The following is a 25304-nucleotide window of genomic DNA, read 5'->3' on the forward strand; positions in this document are numbered from 1 at the left end:
ATTGTACTGACAGGTACGCTCACCTGCGTATACATTTGGGTGGTCTTAGTCAAATCATACCACAAACTGATGTATATTTGTGGGGGGTGTTTACACTAGACGTTTCAGGTCTGGGTGAGAATTCGCTTTTTAAATATAATGCATCTTTTGTTCCAACACTTTAACTTTTGCAATTTTACGTGTCTAATACATGCATGGGCAACACACCAAAGACATATAAAAACACGTATTCGTGCCATATGACCCCTTTAACTATTTTACTTTAGCTATGCAGTAAGAACAGAATATGAATGCCTTCCCAAGTATGTTTAAACATTTAAATGTATTCATAAAGAGCAGCCCATTTAGAAACTATAAACATCAGACTGTCCTCATCAACTGCTCCATTGAAAAACCATTATTGCTGGTATTGTTGGCCAAATTCAACATCACAGATCTCAATCAAGTTCAGACTTTCCATTAGGAGCCACTTTCAGTAACGAGCAAGTTTATTTCGCTCTTCAGAGCACGCTGGCCATTTATCAAAATGAGTCCACATGAAGCCTCTTCTCTAAACATAAAGGCGAAAAAAATCAATGATGTGAAATGTTAACAAGGTAATCAAAACGCAAGTGTCAAAGTGCTGTTTGGGTGGATGTAGTGCGTGTGTGTGGGGGGGTCAGGTGATAAACTAGGTAAATATATAAATAAGTGGAAGGAAGATAAAAGGACCCCCGGTGTTCAAGACGAGCTTCAACCAAACAGAAATCATTCATACCATCTGTGAGATAAATCCAAAAATTAACATCATCAAAGTGTCTCGTCTCCCCTGCTTTCACCCTCCATCACACTCCCTCTTCACATTCTCCCACTGCAGGACACATACGCCCCCTCGCTCACAGACGGCCCTATTTTCCACCCATCCAAACCCCAGACGCACAGATACACACACCTGAGGGGGTCCAGATTGGAGATGCACAGTCCAGGATACAGATCCATTCACCTGCTGCACCGAAGAAGAAAACACAGCTTGAAAAAGAAGAAAGATGCTTCTCCAATAAGACCGCACGTCCCTCCCTAGTCCCTAGTGCTGGCTGAATGTGTGTTTAAGTATGTGTGTGTGAGAAAGATAGCTGCTGCTTGGTCAGTGCCTCTGGGGTGGCCCCGAGTGGGCAGCGCGCGCTGGCAATGACAGACTCTGACATCGCTTCACGCTTCACTACATATAGAGCCGTCCACAGCCCGTCCCTAAGTGTCCACAAATGCAAAACTTCCCTCTTGTCCTGCACGCTGACAGACACTCGGCTGGCAAGCACAACTCACTGCACCAGAATAGGAGATTAGACGAAGATATCCACACAGAGGTGCTCGGCATGCCATGTCTCTGGTGATATGGTCTTACCTGCCGAACGAGTAAATAGAGCGCAATACATATTAATGTAGATCAGCATCATGTGTCCCTTCACACATGTCTTACCCACAATCCTACTCCCAATTAATGTCTGATGCTCTCCTGCCAGTGAGGGAGTGTCTCCGTTTGGCACATGTACACCAGGACAGAGCACTGATGGCAATTCACTGTAAAACAGTGAAATATCGTCCTCCCCCTCTTCACAGGCACATCCTTCACACGGCCACTGAAGTGTTAGGACGAGTCAATGTCATCTCTTTCTTTCTCTCTCTCTCTCTCTCTCTCTCACCGGCTCCGAGGTCTTCCTCATCTCAAGCCAACTAGGGCATAGAACTGGAAACCTCCAGATGTGTCACATGACCACTGGGTTCTGCAGATGCACATCACTGGTTTTGGCACTACAGGGGGTTGTGCGTGTGTTCAAGTGCCAGAGAAGCTTCCAGAGAGATGTGAACAAAATATAGAGCAAATAACATAGATGTAGCATATGGAATGATAATTGCACACCTGATTTGTACATCGATGTAATCCTATGAGATCCTCTAATCTGATTGGATAAAAGGGGTTCCACAAGTGCTGATATATAGTATTACAACACTGGCACTTGTTGCTTTTCATGAGAAAGAACAATCACAGATGAGACCTTTTAAATGTTTCAGGTATTTATATTAGATATCAATGAGATTAAATAGAGAACTAATGATGATACATGTGTCTCAAATATTTCTGCCAAGAAAAAAACCCAGAAATATATTTCCTTCAGAATTACTGAGCTCAGGTTTTCAAACAAAATTATTAAAATCCCAGTAAAAAAGTTTGCGGCATTTATTATAAATAGTTTATCTATGTGGGCCATTCTCTTTAAAAAAGTTGTGTGCACTCATAATCTTCAGGTAAAATCTGAAAATGCACTTCCTTCCTGTAGTGACCATCCATCTTGAACGATGTGCGTTGGATGGCTTCGATGGAGCATCCATTAACACCTCCTCTTCAACAGTCATTCTGATCCCAGCTCCATTGTAAAATGCAACGGCTGTTTTTTATACATCCAATCAAATCGCAGAGAAAGATGAAAGCCACGGCCACTATTTTTCTCATTTGAAATTCCATTACACTTGGAAATGCATCAAAATACGGAAGTAAAAACCATCACAACATCCGGTTCACAGGGACTTTAAATATTTCAATATGAACTTGAACATTTCTTCAAATTTCCCCATTTTCAAATCCAGATTATTGTACCCATTTGACTTAATTTGAACGTTTCTATTTTTATTTCTTCTAACCAATTTTAGGAGAAGCTTCTGAGACTAAATTAAAACGGATACTTCAGTTTATATCCCTCTGCTAGTCTGTTCGTGACATTCCAGACAGTCTTTCTCTGTGGATTGTTTGAAGAAAATTGATTGGTTAAAAATAGACAAATTACCAACATTTTGTATAAAATCTTAGTTACTGTGCATTAAGTACTTCTTCTCAATGTTTAACTGATGAAAAACAGCACTATCAGCTTCAAGACTAAGCTTTTGTATCGACTTCCAGCAAATGCTTGTTTAAACGGTTTAAAACAACATTCATTTACTCTGATGTCATTCCAAACTTGGAGAAGACAAAGAAGACTTTCTTTCCTCTGAACTACAAAGAAGAAGATATTTGGAAGAATGTTGGTAACCAAACAACATTGGCGCACATTGACTTCCGCTATATGGACACAAAACCACCGAGACATTTCTCAAAATATATTTTTTTGTCTTCCAGAAGTCACACAGCTTTTAAACGACATGAAGATGAACAAATGATGACAGACTTTTTATTTTTGAGTGAACTATCTCCTTTAATAACAGTGTGAATGTGCAGAAGTGTGCCAGAAAGCTCCCATGCAGACAGATGGATAAAAACCACATTACCGTTATTTTCCACTCTGAATTGAAACAAATCCACTGCTAACAGAAAATGCTAACATCTGCAGTCATCTACAAAACATACGGCAATAATTACAAAAGGGGAAAGGTTGCAGCTTCAGCTACATATGCAGTAAGGGTTTAACTGCTTATTTTCTTCCCTCACTTTGAACAAGCGCTGTGGTTCCACAGAAAACTTCTTTTTTTGACACGCTCTCATAAGCAGTCATGGGCCTGTTTTAGAAACTCAATGTAATCTACAACACACCATTTAATTTACTGGAATGGCAGGCGTCGCCAATGCGCACTTTAGCCATATTGCTCCATGCATCATGCACATGATGAATTCACTTCGCTCATTCTCTAACCTCTATCAATGTGACAATATCACGCTGCAGATGTGGGTTCATTCTAAAACTTTAAATTGAACATAGCAAGCGGTCGATTAATTGAACTATGTGCGACACATGTTGCGAATATCACAGAATGGACTGCATTTATTTTTATCTTCTTTCTAACTTTTAGATAAGTGTAGAGATACCGAAGTCTTGGTCAATGAACACGGCCTCAGCCTTTGATCTCAATAGCTTCCTCTTCTTTTAGTGTCTCTGGAGGCTTAATCTTAATTGTATTGCCTCGATACTTGATTGGATCTTCTGTTTGATTGTTTTTCCTTGTATTTTGAAGTCTTCGTCTGTTTCCAGTGCTTGCCACACACTTTGTTCTTCATTAACCTGTATAATCGATGCTGAGCCTTCAAGTCGATCCATATGCAGTCTAATGAAGAAGAATACAGTGAGTTCTTTCTCTGAGATCCTTAGCGACACTTTATGACTGAAGGAACTAGTTCAGCCAGGATACATGGGGGTTTGCCTGCTTACCGACATCTGTGGAATTCCTTTCAGATTCATCATGAATTCACTAGAAGGTTAAACACACACAAAGCTACTCGCACATACACGCACCAGATCAGTCTTGAGAAGTTGTGACAACAGCAAAACGATGAAAGATAAACGTACAAGACTTTCGAACACGCACACACAGAGTTTTCAAGCACATATCGGGGAGATTCCAGCTGAGGGTAGGTTTATTACAGGACCGGAGGAAATGAGAAAGTGCCAACAAAGTGAGTAATGTGTAGGTGAGGGATCATGTGTGTGTGTGTGTGTGTGTGTGTATCAGACCCCAGTCTAAACACAGGAAGTAGAAGCAGAAAGCGTCTGTTGCCATCATAAACTGATCTCATTTCATCTCTGCCTCAATCCAAAAGGAATGGCTTCACAGACTGGACCAGCGCTGTTTGTGTTTAAGCAGACACAATAAACCACTTTCCATTTACGGTAGTGATGCCATCCAGATTAGAGGCTAAGTGCTCGTCCTGTTTATGAATCTGTGGGAAATTGGATACAGTGGCGCTTGACCGTTTCGCCGGATCAAACGACAAAATAAAGGAAAAAAAGCCAAAACTCAGTTAAATAGTCAAGGACTAAAATATAAGTGTTTACATTCATCTTTTCACAGTATAATGGGCATTATTTTGTTTGCGGAAAATACAAGAAAATACAACTTTTTTGACTATCAACCAAGTTATGCGGTGCCTGCTGAACTCTGTAACTTAGAAACATTTCTTTCTAATTATTTGACAGAATAAAAAAATGGGTTGGTGTTGGTTTAGTTGGATATGAAAGTAGATTTTTATGAAAAATGCTTAGTTGCAAGGTCAGACAAATATAAACATGTAACCAAATAACTATACAACTTTATGACTACTTTAATGGTTCTTTTATGATGCTTAAAATGATAGTTCACCCAAAAATTTAAATTCTGTCATGTTTCGAACCTGTACACATATTTTTGTTTGGTTGAACACAGGGAGGATATTTTGAAGAATGCTTGTAATCAAACAGTTCTTGGACGCTATTGACTACCGTAGTAGGATTTAGTTTTTTTATGTAAGTCAAAAGAGCCCCAGAACTATAATCATATAATTAAAAAATAAATATAATATAATTTTCCTACTACAGAGGGCAATGGGGTCCAAAAACTGTTTGGTTATATGCATTCTTCCAAAAATCTTTCTCTGTGATCAACAAAGAAAAGTGTACAGGTTTAGAACAACTCGAAGGGGAGTAAATGATGACAGAATTTTAATTTTGGGTGAACTATCACTTTAATTGCTGTGTTTTACGAGTGTTTTTTTAAGCATCGCAGCCACTGATCGCTATGAAATAAAAAAGCCATGAAGTGAGTAAAAATTATAATTTCTTGGTAAATCTTTTCTGTCAAACACACACACAGGGAAATATAAATCTGTCATACAGATTGAGCGAGCTCTTTGACATTCAACTGTTCCAGCAAATGTTCTACAAAGAAGTGATGATTAAACCTTCAGCGGTTGATGATAAATGAAGCATACACAATGCGACCTCAGCAACTAATCAGACATTTAATGCGCTCCATTCAATTCATGCTTTTTTGGTGTAAAAAACAGTTTAAAAATCATCAAGTATTTGGAAAGAAGTCATTCAGAAATAATTTGCCATGCTTCATTTAATGGCAAAAGACTAATTATGTCCAAAATTGTTGGACGGGAATAATGTCCTCCATTTCAGGTAAGAGATTATGTAGGGTGTTACTGCTGTTTACGAACTATCGCTTAATTGATAAAAAGCACTGTAATCTTTTCCCTCTTAGAAATAATTGCAGTGTGCTGCTATAACCTCCGGCGTCAGTCTGCATATACGTAGACAATCTCAAGCCCAGACCACCGAGTGGGTCTTTGACTGACACTTTTGAGATGGAATGCACATTTGATTCCTTTAAAAAGAAAGGTATAAAGTTTCTGTTTCATTTTCCCTGTGGAGAGGCTTGCTTTAAGAAGAATTTTGCGAAGAAAAACGAGGGAGGGGGATCACGGTTGGAGCCAAAGCAGAAAACGGGATGGTGTTATTACAGCGCGCTTAGCCGTCCCGTGGTTTTAATTTTGGAGCACAAACAACAGGTCGGGAAAATAAAACAACAGGGCCGCTGAAAAGTGTTCCCATTAAAGTACATTGGCACGGAGTGTAAAAGGCAAACATCGTAATGATTTGAATCATATGGTGCCATGCAATAAAACATGGCTGAAAGCATTTAGCTGGAGGAGAGGGTAATCGCAAACAGGTACGCCTTGGCGGTGATGTCATCTTACAGAGGGCCAGGAAAGGAGTAATTTGATGCTTACGCTGTTGCTGTGGACGAAGCTACTTGTTTTGTCTCATAGGTGAAGGACTACATGGACGCTACATGTATCGTCTAACTTAAAGCACCGTGTTTGTCACCATGAATCTGGCCATCATGGGACTTTTCCATGTGCTTGCAGTAACCCTGCAAGGCGCTTGGTGACGGCGCTCCGGATGACCTTTCATGCTACATGCTAGGGAATGAAAGATGCAATCTGCCACCTGCTGACGTGATATGTCTAGTTATGTTAATGCAGGGCCGTTCTCGGTCTCCTGTGACGGAGCTGATTTACGACCTAGATTTTATTATGCTGGAAGAACCCTTAAAATCTACGCTCATTGGGCCTACTTCTGTCTAGGAAAGGATGAATATTACCTGCTAAAGACCTATTATAAGGTTGCTCATACGTCTGAATGTGGTTCCAATAGGGCGAACTCGCTCATCTGTTTTCAAACAGCACTAATGTAATGTGACTGCCTAAATAAGGGTCAATCCTGTTATGCGGTAGATGCGGAACTCTGTAACTCAATGGATATTGGGTTGTATTTAGGAAGGCATCTCTAGAAAATGATGTGACAGAGTAAATAAAAAATCTGGGGTGGGGCGGGTACTTTAATATTAAGAGCTATATTAAAAAGGATGCTTAATGAAACCTCATCAGGAGGGAAATAAAGAGCTAAGGTTAGTTATTGTTCATGAGGGATTGATACGCGGCTTCATTGTGGGTGTCAATTTATGGGAATGATTTTGTATCAAGTCAAACAATCCACATTCATCCAAGCTATTTGCATAAAATTAAATAATATATATTGATTTTTTGATAGAGATAAAAGTAAAAAGTTATTGCATGGTACCCGAGAATAGCAAAAAAAGTTATTTTATTGCTATATTGTGATAAAAAAAGAAATACACACGAAAAAAATATGAGATAAAATAATTGAATTATTAACAATTAAGTTATTTTTATTATTATCTAATAATTGATGTAATATACATGTGAAAATGGATGTTTAGTAAAAATCAGCCATGTCACCAAATCTTTCTTATTTTCCATGTCATTTAACACAGCTTGAAAAAATAATCACATTTTATATTGTGCACATCTATACCGATCTGCTTTATAATGACATTATTATTGTAGACACAAAACATGTAACGATATATGAAAATACGCTTATAAGAAATAAGAAAACAGCACGTCAAATTTCACGCTAATGTGGTGAAAACAACATCTGCTTACGTGGCTGTTTCAAGAATTGTTGACTGAGACCAGCTCACTCCCTGCGGACATTTGGGCCTCTTATAGATTCCCTGTATATGAATGAGGGTTTGTTTTCTTAAACTACTGATAAAAATAAAACACAGTCAATCTTATCTAAAACAGTTTCTCTGGGAGCTCGGCTTACATCTCGTCACCTCCATAACGCTACTCGCTCCCTCGGTGCCGGGCTTCACTGCATGTGGTTCTCATAACTCAACACCAATGGAGAAAGTGCCCTTGTGATCTGTTGCAAAGCCATTTGACGGCTAAAGAAACGACAGTTTTTGTCTTCATGAGGAAATGATTAGTATTTACTGCCTTGAGGGTATAATTGACCACCGGAGCATGTGCAGTAAGAGAGCGGGAGGGACACGTCAACGCCGTGGTCAGCGGTGTTAGTCGCAGTAGGGGCTGGTTATTGTGATTAGCATGTGGAGTTATCTGATTCACGCGCAGTGGGAGGCGACCATGAAGGTGAGCAGACATAAAGGCCCTGCCTTTAATAAAATGGGCCTTTTATATTTTTTCACACATTTTGGTGTGAAAAATGGAGATGGGTTCTCGATTGAAACGGACGCTTTGTGGCGGCTGGTCCTAGGAGTTTCGGCTAGAAAGGTCAGCTTTCAAACGGTTCGTTCCCATTTACATTCCCCTGTCAGAGTCAATCATGATATTCAATGACTCCACACTGGGACTACCATTACAAGTATAAAAAAACAAGATGGACAGATATACTGTAATTTATGTAATTGTCATTTGACCGCTGGTCTTTATTGTTAACGTTCACCTGTCAAGAGGCTGTTTTGACAGAATTAGTGCATATTAATATTTTCATTCACATCGGTTCTATTCCTCGTTATCGGTCATCAATGGAGCACAAAAAGCTGGCCTTTAAAAGGATAATGCTATTTAAATGGTTTGCCTTGGTTTGCCACCTCAATTGTAGGACTCATATATGCAATGATTCTCTTTGAGCTAAGCAAGGCCACATTTCAAATAACCAATTTAGCTTATCAAATAAACTTAATCACAAAAAGACTGAAAACAGTGATGACCAGTGATGACACTGAATATTACCAAACAACATTAAATCGTCAGGGCAACAAATAGAATGAAATGTGCTGCATTGTGAAGACATCTTTTGTTTTTTGACCATGTATTTTTGGGACCTATAATTAAAATGTATAGGATTGAAACACACTTGTGACTAGCCAAGTGTATTATGTCCCATGCAACTAATATTCTCATAACCATGTCTATTTTATCAGTTTGTTGTCTATTATCTTTACACAGAAAAAACGACATCAACTGAAAATAAGTATGTCACCTGCATTAATCTATTTCTTGGGTAATCAGCATCGTAATAAGATACATAACTTGTCCTACTCGAGGCGTGATCACCATGTCGGGGTTTATTCTGCTATAATGACCAGCTGACTTTACATTATCCCTTTGTTGCACCATATGCTATTGTTTTCTAATTAAAGTGTATGAATTCATTTCTTTCCTGGAGTTACATCAGAATAGTGAAATTGTTTCTCTGAACCCCATAAATTATCTGTATTTATTATTTATTCATTAAAAGTATGATCATTTTTGCAGCAATATAATATAGCACTTTGGGTCTTAGAAAAGCGCAACATAAATAAAATGTATTATTATTATAATAATAATTATTAATATACTATAGTAATCCTTATTCCTAGGACCATAGTAAAAAACTACTCGTGTTCTACTAATATAAGTTAAAATAAAAAAAAGTGTTAACAGTAAGATAAAACATAACACAACAAAACACAACAAACAAGACTTCATTTCTTGATCTTATTCCAAGCTCTTGGTAATATTTTCATGGATGCATGTAATGTAACACAATGGATCCAAGGCCTCCCATATACTGCAGCAAAGGTAGCCCCACCTAAGTACACATATTGTCGAAATTCTTCTGTCCATAAGCAGCTTAACCACTGACACCAAACGAAAATTAAATAAAACCGCTTTCTATTTATAAACTACTGGACTACATCTACAGTTCAGCTTAAACAATTGGATACAGCTTTGTCTATTTAGTAAACAATTACTCATTCTAGGTTCTCAGGACTGGACTCAAGGCTCAAGGGATTTGTGCACCGTCTGCCGAACAATGAGGAGATATGCTTTAAAACTGCTAGGACATGAGTGGGAAAGCCCTGGAACATTATCAATAGAATTCCAGGTAGGCACGTGGATTTCAGTTTATGAAATTGCATCTCCTATTCTGTGATTGCTTTAACTGGGCAATTTGTTGTCTGTGAGTATGTTTATTGCGTAAAGCATTTCCAGGTAGGTTCCCACGATAAAGGTCTGTATTAAGTGCTCCCCATAAAAATGCATGAACAAATACTAAATGGTGCCCACTGCAATACTAATAATAACAATATCAATAGCGCGAGCAACAGAAGCAGCAACATAACAAACATGATCTGTTTTATGCTCAGCGGACATCATTTTTCTTCTCCAAATGCATTATGTGGGGAACGCGTGCGGCTGATTGCATTTGAAACATATTATGGGACATCTGTCTAAATCTGAGATGATGTAATTATATAATTGAACATGTGGAGCTCTTTCCTGGAATATGGTTATTGGTAGTTGGCACAGGCCGAGCGTGGCCGACCACAGCAGTTGCGAGAGGGAGAGAGAGAAAATGTTCCAGAATATGATGATACTAAAAAAAATTGGGAACTATACAATGCCATTAAGGGACGTCATGGCTATCCTTTATACCCCATCCCCATCCTATTCTGCCCCCATGCTATTAGTCTGCCAAAATATTTTCTGAGGCAAAACATATGCTTAATTTGAAAAACACTTATACATACAGCACACAAAACAGAAGCTTAAGTTGAAAATAACTACTGTAAAACACACAAGGTCCCTAGTGGTCCATTCATACCAAATTGTATGTTTTTCCAAGTTTCTAAGTCAGCTTGCCTCTCTAATGTTTTTCATGTGACATGTCATCAATATAAATGTCTGATGAACAGATTCATAACTTGTGCCGTGAGACTGTTTCCATCAAGCCCAGATGTGCGGCATACACGTAACAACTATTCTGGTAACAGTGTGTGTGTCAACAACACACAGGCAGTCCTTCATGGGGCGCAACACAAGAGCAGGTGCTGTAAAAGTTAGCGCTAAGCTCGCTCGGTCCATTCATCAGACCTGTTATTCATGAGCTTGTCTGCACCGCACATGCTAAAGAGACGAAACATGTCAGGCAACTGCCAAACAGAGGGTTCACCGGCACTTCTGCATTACACTTTTCTGTGCCATTGGCCGATCTGTATTCAGGCATCTACTGTACAGCTGTTTCAGCACACGGCCACGGATAAAATGGCGTGGGGAAATATTTCACATGTAGATGTGTTGATTGCGGAGGACATTTTACTGGAAGATCTGTTTAACAGATGCGGAGCTAATGTTACACGTGTATAACAGGGAAAATGTGCTTTTTCAGTGTATACATACATTTTTTATGATCTTTTTATATTCTCTGGCATTGATAAAAGGGCGAGTCAGAAAAAGAGAAAATAAAAAATTCTGAGAAGCCCCTGCAGCTAATGTGTGAATATATAAGATGAATAAAAAATGACCACAGACAATGATGAGTGGATATTCCCTCATCACCATTCTCCATTAGTTACCTTTGAGAACAAAGAGGGAGTTAACTTAGGACATAGACTTTGATTTTTCAAACGTCAACGCATGTTATTCTTTGTAAAGATTCTATATGAAAATATGAGCGCTCTGATCCACAAATAGAAATAGAATTGGGTATTACAGGCTAGCATAAGAGTCGACTATGTGAGTTTCGCTCTGTGTGAATGTAATGCCGCAACAAAGCTCCCACATAATGGCGTAACATAATTGTCATTTATGGATGTTCAAATTTAAGCATTTCACATTGTGTGCTGTGTAAATATGTGTTCCCTTCAATATACTGTAGGATCCATAATACAGACTTTTGATTGGTTGTCTTCTTTGATGTAAAAGTGATAACTAACCCAAAAATGAAAATTCTGGCATCATTTATTCACCCTCAAGTTGTTCCAAACCCGTAAACACTTATTTGTTCTGTGGAACACAGAGAAAGATATTTGGAAGAATGTGAGAAATTTTCACAGAATGTGAGAGACATTTGTACATTCACTACCACTGTAGAAAACAATATTGTATATTTTTTGTTCTGTTGAACAGGAAATTAGATATTTTGAAGAATTGAAGAATTAAAGACATCTATAAGGTTTGAAACAAATTGAGGGTGAGTAAATGATGCCAGGATTTAAATTTTTGGGTGAACTGCCCTTTAAAGTCAAATTAAAGTCATTTGAAGGCTCTATATGTGCAAGAATACTTTCTAACATAATACAGTGGTGCAGATGCGTGTTATCTGGTGATGCACTATGGCCTGCTTCTTTTTTCAATAAACAGGTTGTTTAATAATTTATCTACAATTCCGATTAGGAGTCTCTGTGGATCGATTTTAAATCGTTTGAATAAGAATCCAAAAACCCATCGAACAGTCAATTGATTTTGAACAGTCAATTGATTGTTCCCTCCACCCTTAGGGCACAGAGTAAACTTGCTATCTCTAAATTACCTTAAAGCAGTGCTCACAGACAACAATGTAACTAAACCATCGAGCATGAAGTGTGCAGTCGACTTCACATAACCTTGCAACTAAACAAGGGTAAGTATGGATGCCTGAGTTTAGGTAAAATTACTTGAAACAAGTACATAACACAAGAGGTCAAAGTGATAAAGGGTGCAGTAAAAAGAGGAGTAAGGAAAGGGGATGACGCACAATAACATCGCTGATCAGAAACATTATTCGCTGACTGGGCACGGGCAACTCTGTAGGTCGTCTGAGTCCAGAGCTCTTCGAAGGCCCCTTTTAATCCCCTTTTAGCCAGGCTTCTCTCCCTACCCCTGACCCCTCGCTGCGATGAAGTTATCACCCAATGGAGCCCGGCGCTCAGGCTGCATCAAAAATCACCCATGTAGCTGCATGAAAGCTATACAATTTACCCAATAATATCTCCACTGCATACAGACAAAAAGAATGAAAAGCTCTGACCCATTCCATCAAGAGAAAACACAATTCAAACTACTTTCTTTCGGCCGGAGGAAAAAATGCTGAACTTGACAATATTGGCCGATACTAACATGGCGCACACAAAGAGAAGAGTCCAAAGAGGTCAATAGCTTAGGAAAATATGGAGGAGAAGACATAGAATAGAGTGCTGTAAACAATTTAAAACAAATAGGCATATTACAATACTGGGTACACTACACTGGAAAGTGGGACAAACAAGTTAAGGAAATGACGACCGTAGCCAAAATGGCGGCGGTGATAATGAAAAGGATCGAAGGCTGTACTCCGCTTGTCCTACTTCATCGAGGTGCAGTGTCTGATGCTGATAAAAGCTTATGGAAGCTGCTGAAGTGCCAGAGATTTCAAAGCGAGAAGCGGGAGAGTCATGGCGTGGCCACCCGCAGAGATATATGTGGAGCAACACAAAAAGTTTTTTTTTTTGGGGTGGGGTATGTTTTTTTTTATAACCCTCCCCCCTCATGCTTTGGCGTGAACAAAGACAGAGTGCATTTTAATATCATAGAAGTGCTGTGCCTTTGTGCCTTTGGTTCCGTAGACGGAGTACTAGCCAATCGCGTCCTCATTGGTTCGTCTGGGCAGCGCCTGATGCTGATTGGATGATGCTGTTAAGCCTTGGAGGAATGGGGCTCGGAGAAAGTGTGTCTTGTAGACATTGACATACAAACACAATATGCATTCTCAAAGACGCTTGCCAGTTTTAGGCTTCACATTACAAAGTACAATGGAGAGCCGATTTAAAAATGTTGAAGGTCGAATGACTGCTGTGTCACATACAGTCTGTTTTTATGAGCCGACAAACATTTGGGGTATTTTTGGTATTTAAGTGTCTCTTATTCAAGTAAAAAATTCTTGGAACAGATTTATTCCTCACCTTTTTCATGAGATTAATCTTTGTAATGCTTGTGTTATTCTACAAAAAAAATATCTGGGCACGAAGCCGGCATAGCGCATTAACTGTGTAATGTTGTAGAGAGTCAGGAATTGCTAAAATAGTGGTGTAAAATGAATATTTCAAAAATGAAACTAAATACAGTATTGGATATATTGGCCGTTGTCTTTCCAAAACATAGGATGTCCAAATTTGCTGTATTCCGGAAATAGAAAAAACTTTATTTTATAAATTAATTAAAACACTGTGTTGTCAAACATGACAAGCACTTTTTAATACTTTTTATTGGTTAGATATTTGCAAAACCTAGTGACAGACATAAAGGGTGACTAATAATAGTGATTTATGATTTTTTTTATCTATTGTCATAAATTAAAGAATTAAGTTACACGGTGGCCTCAAAAGTTGGAGTTAATTCAACACAATTAACAATTAACTTCAAACTGAATTAAATTTTAAGGCAGCCCAGTAACTTAATTTTTTAAGTTGAAACAACAAAAACATTTTTACAGTATGGAGACACGATGTTTCAAAAGGACAGCAGTGATATTATAAATGTTTAAATAAGTGAATGCCTTGTCTTGACAAAGTTGACGATTATATTTCAACAGAATCAAAACAAAGGTGCTGAGGTGGGTTTGAAGGCACCAAACGTGCAAGCCCTTTCCTGAGGTTACGCTGCTCTAAAGTGACAGTGTAAAGATGCGTTAAGAGCCTCGACCAAACAGAGGGAGCAAATAAATGTCATTTCAAATTGGGACATCACTCACCTTACACACAGGATGTGACACATAGGGATACCATCTGGTCACTCAGATCTGCCTCAAGCGTAAACGAACTAATCCATGGATGAAGGTCAAGAGCCCACGGACATCAGTGCATCAGGGCTGAGAAGATGAGCAGACCAACCTGCAGAGAAAAACGGAGAAGAGAAAATAGAACATTTATTGCTTTGAAGACCAGAGAGAACAAGAAAAAGAAACGGATGTCATGTTTCACACTGAGTGTTCATCGGGCATGTTCTCAGGGCACTAAAGGTCTCTTCAGCTTATTAGAGATAGAGCGAACAGAGAGAGTCTGGGTGTAATTAATGTAGTTCTAATGAGACAGGCTGTGATAGACATCTGAGGAAAGTGCACATCCTTCTCCATCCAAGCATGATAAAACTGCAACCAGCCCTGAAACAAACCTGACAAGCTACTGACGGTGAGCTCTGGACAACTCGGTCACAAGAAAGGCCAGTAAATCAGACACGGCTTTGATATTGCTTGATAGCACTCACTTCAAGAAGGTTTGATTATCATTCATGGATTCACCTAGTCGAGGTTTAATTGAGAGCTATTTGCTAAGTAACACTGTTTTGCAAATCCTCTTCACAATTGCGGAAGAGCATGCAAGTTTGTATATGTGACAAAAGGAGGGAATGCATTAGCTCCCTATGGAGATCGAGATCTGGACAACAGGAGACTGCGGGATAGCAAGAGGTGTCTGGATGGACCTCCTGGTGAGCTGTAAAGCACAAACAACTCCCTTTTTCAGAAGATAAGGGAGAACAACCCAAACAGTCCCAATCACTATCATCCACTCGTAACCTGTATGACACACCATACAACACACTGTGAAACACTACTGAGAGGTGTAGCATCAGCTGAGCTCTGTCATTGCAAACATCCATTCAAGACAAATACACCCACCCCACCTGGGCAACATTTGTACAATTCCAGTATTATGGATGTGACATTTCATAAATCTTGAAATATTAATTTTTAGAGAATGTATTTATTACCTATATATTGAATCATATGATTATATTTTTCTAAACACCTGATAATAGAGTATCGACACCTGAAACATATCAGTCTAAATATGTTTTCTATTTTAAAAAAGGAAAACAATTATGTGTTATCAATGTGACAAAATACACATTTTATATTAATGTGTAAAATTGCAACAGCCTACATTTATAGATGATGAACTATATTACGGTAAATAAGAATGACTTATTCTGAAATGATCACATTATTTTAATTTTTTTTAATAAATATTAATAAACAATATTAAAATAAAAACAAATGAATATAAAATATTTTATTTAATATATTTCAACATATTAAATTTCAATATATATAATCCATATAGATCAATGTGTTTTCCGAACTTCCTAAATAGATCTAAAATATTATAAGATACAAAAGAATACATATGTATTTAATTGTATATATATATGTAACCGGAACGAACTGCACCGCTCCAAGCCGGCCTTGAACCGGGTCGGTCCAGCATGGGATTCGGGCGCTCGTATAGGGAGGCTAAAGACCACAGTTTCTAGCATCTGTCGCTAGAGTGTCCTTGAGGCTGGGGAGTGAGGTTTTACATACTGTACAGCACTTCAATAGCTTGCCTCTGTTACATATATATATATATATTTTTTTTGCTGATTAAAGCACCATGCATTGTAGCAGTTGTCATCAACATTACTGCATTACTACATACATGGTCGCATATGTTTAGAGAGTGTTTACATGCAGCACTCAGATGGATGGGTCTGATTATTCCCTTTGCTGCAATAAACCGTCATATCCTCCACCAAAGTCATGTCGGGAATGTATGTCCTCAAAGCGAACCTCTCAGACTGCTCACGTTTCCATTCTGAATGGGGGCTACTGCCTGTGATTCCCACTATAAAAATGTGAATCACCCCATAAAAAACGGGATTCTCCAAGCAGCGTGTTGACATGAGAACTTCTAGTGCCAGGAAACTGACAGAGAGAGTAAGACGGACAGACAAACAGATAAGACAGACAGACAGACAGTTCCAAGTCATGCATGAGATATTTTGCCCGATCCACATGAAGCACAGCAGTGAGTTTACAAGACAGCTCTAAAAGGAGACTTGGGAGAGGCATTCTTGCTGCCGACATATTTATCAACTCCAAGGTCATTGATTTGTGAAGATGCCAAGTCTAGGAGCATATTTCTTTAAAAAACATTTTTTTCCTAATTGACTTGAACCTTTACACCAAAGTTTTATAATGTATTCATTTTAATGTTTTATTCTGTCAAAGTAATTTGCTTAAATCACTATTCGAAACTATACCAAGGTCAGTGGGAAGTAATTTATGGTCATTTGAAGTAATTTCAAGTCAATCAAAACGATGTTAACATTCTTCCCCCTTTAAAACCACAAACGTCTTGTAGTTGGAGCAAATGGAGGTAAAATATATTTGCCCAATGAATCCACCCATTGAGAGAGTCTGCAGGACTTGAACACGTCTCCTGCTGTTTACATCCATTACTTATCAATAATATGTTTGTTTACAGTAAAAATAGAACAGCTACAGTGTGAATGTTTTTTTTTCTGCCAAAGAGAAATGGAGCACAGAACTCTGTCACAGGCTTCATCTGCGATCTCCCGTCATCTCACGCAATGCCAAAGAAACAACACAGGGTATAAATAAGTGAAATATCTTGCTGCTTCAGAAGTTAATAAAGTTTCTCCTCATCTATGTAAAACCAGTCAAGAACAAAAAGCCTGTGCAGGTTATGGTATGTGATTGATAATAATTGTGTTGACAGTCCTCTTTGTTGGGAGACGAGTTTCTGGAATGACACTGTGGCATCAAGATCACGGTTCACTGGCATCCGTGCATGCACATCGCAATCTATTTGTTCAAATGCTAAAACATTTTTTTAAGGCTACTTCTAGTTATCTTGTGGCAATGTTTTCAAAACAAGAGGAAATGCAAATACAATAGTTAACATGGAAATTATATTTGTAAGGATTTTTTCATCACAATAGCTCAAATGTAATTTTTTTCTTCAGTTCTTTAACATAAAGCAGCAGGAGTTTAAATTGCAGTTTAAACAGTAGTTCAGGTGTAATTATAAATAAAATTATAAATAAAATTATAAAATATAACAAAATCTGCTGTAATATATTTTGTAATTATATTTAAATAAATAAATATCTTTTTAAATAAATTGTCTTATTTGACAAGCACATTGCAATTTCTAATTTACTACAATAGTCACTAAATCGTTCTTGTACTTTTTATTTGTCAAATCAACTATATTTCTGAACAATGTCCGTTTTAAAGTTTGCCTTTTCATGTTTCTTGTAACACTCTGCCGTCTCTTTCTTCTCACATAGTGAAATAATTTGAACTCAAATCAATACGTCAGGTCCGTTTATTTACCAAGTCCATTGGTTATGTAGTATATAGCCGTCTAATCTGGATAATGTACTTTCTGTCGGCCATCATCACTAGACAAACTCCTTCATGGTGATGTGAAACCTGTTCAGTTTATTTTGTTATAATGACCGTCTGACTTTCTATATTATCCCTTACCTGTTCTCAGAACAGAGTGTTTTTTCTTGTCCTAATAGTAGCGTGTCAGAGCAGGTTTTCATTTGTTTGAATTGGCCATCGAGTGTTAGTAGCTTAAGTAGTCTTCATGTGAACATTGGGTGAAGAGAGGGCTTCTAATATTACAGTACACCCACGCTAGAACCATTACTGTTTGCTTTTATTTTTTCATTCTCTCCAGCTTTTCTCTCTCCCTTTTCCGGACCTAAACTTTTCATTTTATTGTTAGTGCATAAAACAATTTGGACGACAATCATTTTCATTTGAACTTGCTTATTCCCCATGTCGATGTTTTACGCATTGTGCACGAAACGATTCCCGAACGCGATCCGTACGGGACTCGCAGGAGGTTAATCGTATGAGTTACGGAGCGTTAGAAAAGACCTGAGAAGAAATGTACTGAAATGACAATCTGCTTTTCTCAACCCGGCCCTGGTGGGAGAAGCGCTGAAGGCTTGAATTTCCTTCAGGCTTCTACTGTCTGCTCATTGCACCTGGAAGCAATCAGGAGTAACCATATTACATAGAATAACAAGTACTATTTATACCGCTGATCACACTTGCCTTATTTCTCTAATGGTGCTGAGATTCGGTTGCAAATTGCTTGTGTCACTTTCCCCCCGCAACTCATAAGAAGGTGTTGCTGACCTGTCCAGACGAATAAAAGGTGAGACGCAGCGAACGGGCGAAACGAGGGGGCAACTACTAAGAGGACCGAAAGGACCTTCGGCACAGAGCGAGTCGAAAAGAGACGGGCGGAGAGTGCAAATCTAGGATTTCTTAAGACCAGACTAGTGTAAATGAGCTGTGGCAGTTTGTTTCAGACGCCTCTATATATTTTACACTTTGGTTATAACTAGCTTGTATTTTATTTGTTTATTGTTTTTTGAAACCATCCAGGCTGTACGTGGAACTATTCTACATCGTCTTTGATTTGTCTCAACGCCATCTTTCATTTTCACCTCGAGCATGTCGAGGTTTGAAAATGTGCTGTCTTGTCTTCATTCACAAATAAATGAATGCTGATGCAGCACCATAAACTTCCATCCAATCCCTTTGGGACTGTCTAGTCCACCATGGCAAATTCGAGCTCAGGGTGTCCCCTGAGAGAGTTTGGCCCATTTTACGACAATCACAACTGTAAAACACGAGCCCCGATTTACTTTTCAAAGTCTTTAAAGGTTGTTTCAGGAAGGAACTCTGCATTTTTTCAACCATCCGTCGGCTGTCGCCGGTAACACGTTCTCCAAACAGGAGTCAACATTTCGATGCTAGACACATCTCCGCTCTGTGACTGGACGTCAGCCTCTGCACACAAAGAGAGTGAAGGGGAGGAAATTTTCTGAAGAGGTTGCGAGAAGGATTATGTTGTGATTTTAATTGAAAGGATTGTGAAATCGGCCCCTATTCAGCTCATGGCGTCTCACAGCTGGGGCACTGGGATGGAGGCCTACTTTAACGCCACGCTGAATACCGCCCTCTCTTTACCCACAATCCACCTCTGTAGCCTGATCCGGCATGCCAGCGCCTCATTGGCTTGCCGTGTGATTTCAGTTAAAGACCCCCTCCCCAGCAACCCATTTGGTAGCGTGGAGAGAAAAATAGCGCCGGCAATCACTTGGAGGAGCCAACCAATCACATTATTCTCACCAACACGGGCACTATTACCCCTGGTTTTACTACGGAGAGGAACATTTGAACAGACAAAGAAATAAGATATGAGAGAAAAAAAATACATTGATGAGCGCAAAGAGATATGGATAGTGAAAGAAAAACATGATAAACAAAACAAAAGAAAGACGTGCATTTCCTGACTGAAGTACACAGTTCACAGCAAATCTGTGAATAAAACCCCAACAGAATTGAAAACATGGTAAACAATGAGAACCTTTCCTTAGAAAGAACGGTAACACAAGAACGAGTGTGCCGAACCGTGCAGTGTATACGTGAGGAGACAATGAATATTCTGCCTGGTCTCCATCTCACTTTACTACCCCAGTTTATAAATATCATACGCATATTATATCATATTCGTAATTGTTACATGGTAACATTGAGCTAAGTGAGTGAGAGTGTTAAAGAGAAAGAAAGAGAGCAAGCGAGCGAGAGACATGCCTTTGACAAGCACGATATCTGCCACAGGCACGATTGTCTTGTTGTTCAGATGGGCAATTATCACAAATGAGGCAACAATTAAATAATTAGCTAAAGCTCTATGTAACAGATTCTAGTCACAATTAAGACAAAGACGAGACTCAAAGCATGTGTAATTAAAAGTAGTTGAGGGGAAAAACTGAAATATCTGCAAGCAAACGGCACAGACGAATCAGATGAAGCCATCACGACAACACGATTTCTATTTAATTCTTAGTCTTTACACTATGCAAGCGAATAAAGACCACATGTTATAATTCTCAACGTACTGTCAACGAGCAAAACGTCAGACATTAATCTCGCAATGTTTACAAGGTTCCAAAATACAACAGACTATAAAATATAAAACACTGCTACACCTGTCAATGGTAATTGAATTGAGAAAATATAGCGGCCATAAATGTTTACCGGCTATGAAACTGTACTGTATGTAGTGTAATTTTTATTAAAAAAGCATTTATGTCCTTATGACAAATAGACTACTTGGATCAGTTTTCCTTTGTATATTTGTGACCAACAACACGGGCTTGTATACATCACTTGTTAAACAGTCATATTTTTAAATTGGAGCTGTTATGTGACCCATGTCACTACATGTTAAAAAAAAACAAGATCCAGAAGGAAAAATAACAGTAAAAAACGTAAGCATTTTAGAATGTATTTAGAAGATGGACGAATGTATTTAACACGTCATTACATTTGTTATATTTTAACTTACACCATATATGATGTTGTATTTCATAATGAAGTTGCTGGCCAACCGTGGCATCATTTGGGCACTTGGCTCTCGGCGAGGGCTAATTTCAGATCTTGCCTGAACAATTACAAGTTGGTTTGAGAATCATTTGAAGAAAAACTATAACAGTTGGTTGTGCTCACATAATAACTGAGCGAACCCTGCTATTAAATGTGAAAACGTAAAAAAATATATCAGTGTGTAAACGTTTTCTATCATGACCAGCGAACAAAAGAAAAGCAGCCAAACTGTGAAGGGAATCGTCCAAACCAGTGAAAGCAGGTAAGTGGAGCTTTAAGATGTTAAAGCAGCGTGTGCGAGCGTGCATCTATGTTTCACACAGAAACAGCTTCTCGCTGCTACACAACAAATATCCTTGGCTCAAGGATTTCACACCTAGGTGTAAATTGGAGACCGTTTCGGCCAAGAGCAAACAGATCTTTTCGTGTCAGGACATGAGCACCATGCAAATCTCAATTCCATCTGTGTTAGTAAGGCCATGTTGCGAAGCCCACTGTGATTTGTGCGGGAGATTTGCAACAAGCATATATATTTGAAAACTAGAATGTAAACAGCAGATTCATATCAACTGTGAAGTCTCTGGGTTCTCCAGTCTCTTTCCTTTAGAAGAAAACAGGGTAAAGCTGAGAGTGTGAGCGAGAGAGAGAGAGAGAGAGAGAGAAAATGATAGAGACACAGAAGGGGTGGGGTGGAGGGCACATAGACTCCTGCTGTGGAGAGCCAACTGTGCCCTCTAATGGCTGTATATCAGCTGAGCAGAGATGGAAATATAATGCATATTTCAGCAAGCTGTTCTTTTTTTTGATGTTGCATTGGTTGAGCAGAATATTATTTTTTAAGATGGGTGCTATTTTTTTCTCGCTTGCATGATTGTTGCTTGTCATATGGTACGATGGCATGGTCTTGCATAAAAGCAGAGCGAGCCTACGACATCATCAGACTTTAATGTTAGACTGTACGATGTTCATTGTAAAACTTTGGTACCTATTGACAGTATTGATCGGGAATTCAATCAAATCACGCTTGAACTCTTTGTTCACATGCAAAACTGAACTGGTATACCGCAAAACCAAGAGAGCTCTTATGCTTTTGTTGCTACCCGAGAAAAAAGGATGTCGCGGTTGGATTTGGTGGACGGCTCAGAGCGTTTTAAAATGAGAAAAACGTATTTTAAGGGAAGGCTAAATCAAGCAAATTTTATTATTTAAGTTTATATACAGACGACATTCTTTAATAAATCTATTTTAGTGAAATGTCTTTTTTATCTCTCTCACACGTCATCAAGTGCTGTTCTCCTATTGGTTCTTTATTCATAGTGCAGAGCTGTGAGCCAAAATTTCAGATTTCAGAGATGAATTTCTTTCTTTTTCACCATACAATGAAATAAATAATAATAAAAAACTTTTGTCTAAGATGGCAAAGCTGTGGCAGAAAATATAGATGTGCATCAACCTAAAACATGTATGGCAGGCACAGCATTAAAAGAACATGCAAGAAATATTTTTTAAAAAGTTGCATAGTTGGATCAATACAAATACATGCAAACGCACTATGAGTGTTTTAAAAGAGGGAAATAATGCAGTATGTGTTATTGCAATTGTATCTGTATTTACTGGCCACATGACTCCAAGACATAGACGTTGAATCAAGTACAAACAATAAGGATGTCAGAACACTTAGGGCCGCCAATTTTTTAAACATATTATCATGTACAGTACGACAGAACCACAACTGTTTTGTTTTCTGTAATGTTCCATAGTTGTTTGATTTTTCTCTCGTTTAATTCTGAGATGGTCTTATTTATTTATTTTGTGATCGGACCACAGGAAATGTTTGCAGAGTGCGTAAAAATCACAATCCAACTGTCCATCATAAAACAAAACCCTTATTGTTGAGCTCCAAGGACCCTCATGGGTACGAAACAATACCAGTACGAACAGTCCAATCAATAGTAAATAAATCAATCAATAAAAATAATAAAGAAGCTAAACCTTTGACCTCTTTTAGATGTGTTAATAAAAGTTAGCCACTCTTACCCTTGCGAAATCCTCTCTTGCTTCCATGACAACAGCACCATCCTGCTGATGGTCAAAACATGCGCCAGCAAAAGATGCTTTTTATGAACCAAAAGATTTACTGTAAAATAATGATGATCGCTATCTCAGACACAGACGTGAACTGTAAGAGTAATCTCAGCTCAGCTGAGAACAGCTGTTGTGTGAGGTGTACCGACGCTGGGTTGGTGGGATTGAGAGAAGAACATCGGAGGGGTCAGCGCCTTTGTGCACATGTCAAACGGAGGGGGGCATCTCACCAACGACGCCCCACTCGCTGGGCTCTTGTTTGAGTTGCCCATCTACAGTTGCTGGGCACAGCTAAAGATGTTTACGGGGTGTGGAGTATTAGCTTTGGTCTCCACCCCACCTAAGGTGAGAAAACAAAACTGTCGTGCCCATACCATGCACGTCACCAGCCCGACATTGGGCAGAACCGCAGCGGTCGAGAGCAAGACAGTGGAACTCCAGCAGGACACGAGAGAAAAGGATTCCATGCCATGGGTGGAGAGATGAAGGGATGGAGGGAAAACGCGGGCAGACGGGGGGAGAGTACACAAAGGAGCGGCGCAGGGAATGCGACAGCCTTGAAGACACCTGAGAGACAGCGGCAGAGTGGAAAGCCACGGTTGACGTGTCAAAAGCAGCAAATGTGCTCTGACACGGGTCAATCCCTCCCCTGCCTCTACAGGTCAGAACCCTGTCACCCTGGCAACCACTCTGAGTGTGTATCTATGGCAGCGATGGAACAGCTTCACGCAGATGGATTTCAGCACTCCTCACGAACTTCAGCGTTCAGAGATATTTTGGCCAAAACATTAATAGAAGTGATTTTGGGTTAAAAATCTAACAGATAGTCAGATGAGGTGTGTATAATGAGGACAATGAATAAACCCTCACAAGGAGAAATGCACTTCATTTTTCTTCTGTTGTGTTTTCAGTCTCACCCTCCTGAGGAGACTTTCTTGGCACATTGTATTCGAGGACAGTCGAAGAAAAGAAAACACAGCGGTGATAAGCCCTTCAAAAAGATCACATATCGTCGCTGTCCTTCCGAAACCTTGCATGTCCAAATTTGAAAAAATGAAATTTGAAATGATTAAATACTGTCTGCCAGCACTTCTTAATACTTTTTATTGGTTAGATATTTGCAAAACCCATTGACAGACAAAGGTGACTTATAATAATGATTTATGCTAAAAAATACAATCATGAAATATGGAGATACAAGGTTTAAGAAGGACCAGAGGGATATTTTCCTGTGAAACATTAAACTGTTAGACAGGAAGATGTTGTCGGTCAGAGCCCTGCTGTCTCATGTCTACATTAAGCCCCACCATGATAAGTAGATCTGTCTACGCTTGAAAACATCTCAACACAAGTCAAAACAAGAACAAACACTTCTCCACACATACTCTCAAGGACTCACACACGCTAAAGGATTTACACACAAACACGCTCAAGGACTCATAGACACATACACCGAGGTCAACTTTCTTTATTTCCAATATCATACTGGATAATAAGGACCAACAAATTGTGTTAACGATATGTGAAATGAATTATCAAAAAGTAAGGTCACTTCTGCTTGATGGAACATGATAAACAGTTTGCATTTATAACTCAAAGTGTCATTTACATGCACCATCCAATAGCTCAATACAGACGCAAAAAAGTATAGCTTTTTATTTATTTTAAATCACACTAATACATTGCTGCTAAATAAACTTTTACATTTTTTACTTTTAAAATAAACATTTTAAAAACAGTTCTTCCATGCAGATGAAAAAGTGTAAGGTCATTGCTTTAAGCTACGCAAACTAACTAACTAAATAATTAAACTAGGCTGTCTTAATATTTGTTTAAATAATATAAATATTGACATAAAAAGGGGTAACAGTTTAAAATAAGGTGCTATTAGTTAATATTAGTAAATGCATTAGCTAACAATGAACAATTTCATTTTTCAGCATTTATTAATCCTTGTTAATGTTAGTTCATGTCCATACAGTTTTTTATGTTAATTCATGGTGCATTTTTCTAATGTTAAAAATGAAAAGCATTTTATTTTAATACTGTATTAGTAAATTCTGAAATCAACATGATTACTATTAATTAATGCTTTATATTGTTCATTGTGAGTTCATGTTA

General features: G+C 38.6%; 1 protein-coding gene across 3 annotated transcripts in view; it reads right to left on the bottom strand.

The window, feature by feature from the left end:
* Window positions 1-25304, bottom strand: part of LOC130434362 (teneurin-3) — a 578467-nt gene that overhangs the window by 265678 nt on the left and 287485 nt on the right. For all 3 annotated transcript variants that reach the window (XM_056764479.1, XM_056764490.1, XM_056764500.1), the window contains one exon: window positions 14592-14730. The gene's annotated coding sequence lies outside the window, so the exon portion shown is untranslated. The remainder of the gene's footprint in view (window positions 1-14591; window positions 14731-25304) is intronic.

Source organism: Triplophysa dalaica, chromosome 2 (genome assembly GCF_015846415.1).
Source record: "Triplophysa dalaica isolate WHDGS20190420 chromosome 2, ASM1584641v1, whole genome shotgun sequence".
NCBI classification, from domain to species: Eukaryota; Metazoa; Chordata; class Actinopteri; order Cypriniformes; family Nemacheilidae; genus Triplophysa; species Triplophysa dalaica.